Genomic DNA, 4999 nt, shown 5'->3' with positions numbered 1-4999 from the left:
CACTAAGGAGCCCATAAGGATTAACACACGTTTGAAGCATGGCCAGTTTAAAACTACCTACAAAATTTAAGTAATACTAGTAAACTACTAAACAAAAGGAACCATTTACCCAAAAAAAAGACAAAAGGAACCAAATCTAGTGTGAGATTTGTTCATATTTTAAAAATGTGGTAAGAGAACAAGAGGATAAGATTTAACACATTTGAAGTTTAAATTTTAAAAACGTGGTGAGGGTCGGATACTTGGAGCACAACAACGACGACACACACAGGACGTGTCATGGGCGAAAGTGACGCTATAAGTTAGCTTCACGGATTTAAAGTTCACGTGTTTGGAATTAGCTTATAAGCTAGTTATTTGCTTTTAAGCTTTTATGTACAGTTTATTTAAATTTCAATTCTTTTTACTTTTTCAAAGTACAAATACACTTTAGTATATTTTTACAAAAATCTAAATAAGTTGTTTCCAAAATCTAAATAAGGACTAATACAAGTTTGAAGCATGGCCTGTTAAAACTACCTACAAAATTTAAGTAATTCTAGTATACTACTAAACAAAAGGAACCATTTACCCAAAAAACAAAAAAACAAAAGGAACCAAATCTAGGGTGAGATCTGTTCATATTTTTAAAAACGTGGTAAGAGAATAAAAGGACAAGATTTAACACATTTGAAGTTCATATTTTAAAAATGTGGTGAGAGTCGTATACTCAGAGCACAACAACGACAACACACACAAGATGTGTCACGGGCAAAAGTGACGCTATAAGCTAGTTTCATGGATTTAAAGTTCATGTGTTTGGGACTAGCTTATAAGCTAGTTATTTGCTTTTAAGCTTTTATGTAAAGTTTATTTAAACTTCAATTCTTTTTACTTTTTCAAAGTACAAATACACTTTAGCATATTTTCAGCAAAAATCTAAATAAGTTGTTTCCAAAAAAAGACCTCTCAAATTTTATAGCACAATTTCTTCCTTTTATTTAATTTTTTTTTCTTAGTTTTACCCATAAACTTAAATATAATCTTATATAAAAAAATATAAGTTTTTTTCATTATCTTCATTATTTTTTTATTAATAATTTGAAAGTTATAAGAGAGGGAGATTTGAACCATGGATGTTTATGTTGGAAATTAGAAAGTGTCAACTAAGTTATAAGTCTTTTGGCATTTTTTGTTATCATTATTGTTTTGAGCCTTTTTGTTAAAATAAAATAAAGATGAAAAAAATGTATAGAGAGTGGATACTAGAGATGACTAACAAGGTTCAGTCTAACAGCCTACATCCATAACAAGAATCATGACTTTGTTTGGTTAGGGGGGTAGGAAAGTGGAGGGACAGAAAATTGGGAGGGAAGAGTAAAGTGGGGAGAGGAGGGGGGGAGGGGATAAAAGAGATTTTAGTTTTTTTCATGTTATTTGGTTAGTGGTGAAAAGTGGGGGAATAGAAATTTTTTTGTTTTGTTGAGAAGAAAAATAAGATGACTGAAAATTTAGCCGGTAAAAATTTACAATTATATTTCTATTAGATAAAACAAAAAAAATAGCATATTATATTTTTATTAAAAAAATTATTTATGAATGGGAACTTCATTAAAAATAAAAAATAAAAATCAAAGAAGAAAAAAAAGGCACAAAAAATTCAATAACCCACAATTGTAACTATTAGAAAATAAGAAATGAATAGCGCCAAAACAATTAACAAAAATCGAAACTGATGGAAAAATAAAACCCAAAATAGCGTTAAAAAAAAAAAAAAAAAAAAAACCAAAGGACGTTGGTTGGGTATTTTGGATTTGATTTAAGATCTTCTTCTCTGATACCATATTAAATTACTGATTGTTTCAAAAGTTTAAATTGTTAAAAAAATAGTAAATTTAATCACTTAACCATAATTCTAACAGAAAACACTCAGGCCTCATAATTTTCTTTCCCCATTTCCCTCCCTACCAAACACACCTCTACTTCTCATTTTCTCACCACTTTACTCTCTCCCATTTTCTATCGTCCTTTTTTTTTAATTCAATCAGTGATTTTTTTTCTTCATAAAATGAAAAAAATATTTTTAGTTAAATATAATTATATGACTGAATTTTAAGAATTAAACTTAAAAAATAACCTCCTTACTGTACCTAAGTTTTGTTAAAATACTAAATCTAACAAAATTAAGGAGGGAACCTAAAAATTAACACCTGCTACCGTACCTAGGTTTTGCTAACGGACAAAGTCTAGCAAAATTGAGATTTGGTGTCATTTTCAGACTAAAACCGTGATCAAGAGAGCGTAAATCAAAATGAGAAGCCTTAAAGATCACGGGATGATGCCTAGCTTCAATTTTGGGCTTTGTCGACTAGGCTAATAAATGAAAGGAACTGAGTATTATTATGTAGGGCCAACTGGACAGTTTGGGAACTATAAAGTTGACTCTGCATGTCTTAATCAACTCTTGCTTTATTGTGATGCGACGTGCAAGCTCCGTAGGAAATTGAAAGTGTCGTAAATGATATGACATATATTATCGTCTTGGTGTAAAGGATTAAATCATTGAAAAAAACTATTAATAGAAAGTTGCGCTGTTTAATTGTGGAGAATTCCTCACTGTATTTTTGATCTTTTCGTTCTTTATTAGTTATTCAGTTTAAGTGCTCGTTTGGCCAGCGTGTTGCGTCTGGCGTTACGTTTTCAGCTCCTCCTCTTTTCTTCTTCTTTTTTTTTTTTTTTTTCTTTTTANGTATGAAACTATAGGATGTTTGCTCCACATTTTCACTCCCTTTTCTCTCTATTTTGGGAGATTGGTTTTAGTGGAACCAGAAGAAAATGTCAAATTATCAACAAGAAGTGAGAATTTAACATTTTAAATGAGATGTGAATTTAATCACTTTTTAAATAAAGTAAAGTCAAGGATTGAATTTAAGATCTTCTTCTCTGATACCATATTAAATTACTGATTGTTTCAAAAGTTTAAATTGTTAAAAAAATAGTAAATTTAATCACTTAACCATTTTTTTTTTTTTTTTTTTTTTTTTTTTTTTCTTTTTAACGCGTTTTCAGCTTTTCGGAGACAAATTTTTACTGTAGTAGTACTGTATCAGATACTGTTTATGTAGTAGCTGCAAAGTTTGATTTTTCAGCACAAATTTTACTGTTTACGAACCTACAAATTTTAATTTTTAACAATTTTTTCATTAAAAATGGGTGTCACGATACTATTTACACATTTAAAAATTATTTTGTTACAGTGTTTTTCAGTTTTCAATTGTATCCAAACAGACCGTGTGGGTTTGGATTCTGCCTTGCCTTGCCAAAAATTATTTTGTCACAGTATTTTTAGTTTTTAGTTTTCAATTTTTTAGTTTTAGCAAAAATAAGTTGTATTCAAACGGGCTCTTAGTTGAGCATCACAGAGAGTCTGTATCAACTATTGCTATTGGGCTTAACCGGTTGTTTGAGTTGCAATAAAAGTTTTCTCATTCTTAGAAAATAAATATAAAAAATCTTAATTATGATTAAGGAAATTTGTTTTAGTGCTGCGGTATAGCTTTTGCCCTCATTGAACTCACCTACCACTCTATTATATAATACGGGCAGTAGCTTGATAATTTAGCAGACGGACAGAGAGAGCTCAGAAAAAATAGAGTCCATAGTTTTGGTGACAACGAGTCCTAGTTCAATGTATACCTTTTCTGTTAATTTATTGATGGTTTTGGGTTATACCCTCTATCTTTTCCTTGTACCCTGGATTGGATTTATTCCTCACTGGATTTGTGCTGTGATAGATAAGGAAGTCAAGGCTGTCATGCTTCCCTGCGTCCAGCGCCCAATTAAAAGGAAAGATAGGGAATTCATTAATAAATATCCCGAGGGCATTTGTTAATCCCTTACGATTTATATTTATTTCACCTGTAGGTGAATAACCTGTAAAAGAATGTAGTCATGTACCATCCCATGCTATAGTTTCAAGCAAGGCCTTGATATAGGAGAGATCATCTAAGGAATGTTGGACGAAACCTCTTCCAAAACCACCCAAATGATGTGCATGAATGTACCTTGATGAGTACAAGTTTAATCAGAACTATTAGTTGTCATGGACGAACCCAATATACATTACACATTTATAGTAAGCATTTATACCAAAGAGTAACAGATGGAGCAACGGTGACAAAGACATAATGCACATAAGAACACCGATTTATAACGCATTAGCCATTACAAATGAGAATGAATGCAAAGATTTGTTGCTCATTAAGGCCAAGATAACTATAAAATGAGAAGGGAACGGATCCATAAGGTACACACAATTCTGATTTCAAAAGCTACTCCCAAGTCGAATTCTCTTGCAATATACTTCAATTGAATTCCGTCCTAACTTGATAATCAGAGGGTTTTTGGCAAACACCACACCGGCGTATTTCTTTTTCCCAATTTCATACATTATTGCAGGTTTGTCTCTGGGTGAGTCCAACGCCATCATCCATCAACACTGACAAGAACTCAACTGACGATTTTCTGCATCATCAGTTTAGCGCCGTTTGTGGGAACGTTAATCAATCAAGCCATTTCCCCAATTTACAAAAAATATTTTCATGGTACAAGATGGACCAAAAGCAAGCAAAATAACAGATTTAGGCTCTCATAGCCAACATAGCAAAATGAAGAACTTAGAAGAGCAGTTGTGTCCTAGAATGAGGAACGGAAATGGACTACTAAAAACCAGAATGAAGAAGAGTAGATCCAAGGATTGAAGGAAATTGTTAGTTTACTTAGACCCCCTGTATACTCAAATTTTTTTAACCTAATTAATTAACCAAGTTGATACTTAGGTTTAGTATTCAGATATAGGTTAATTACATACAATCACATCACTAAGTGGGGAAAAGTAAAAAAGGTAAGCGATATGATGACCTAAGAAAACCAATGAAATCAACTAGTTTAAAGGTAAAAAAATCTAGGGAGGATTTAAACTAAACTATCCTCAAGGTAACAAATTCACTATGAATCTATG

Source organism: Quercus suber, unplaced genomic scaffold (genome assembly GCF_002906115.3).
Source record: "Quercus suber isolate HL8 unplaced genomic scaffold, Cork oak 2.0 scaffold_580, whole genome shotgun sequence".
NCBI classification, from domain to species: Eukaryota; Viridiplantae; Streptophyta; class Magnoliopsida; order Fagales; family Fagaceae; genus Quercus; species Quercus suber.
The sequence above is the reverse complement of the archived record's forward strand: the minus strand, read 5'-3'. Positions refer to the sequence as shown.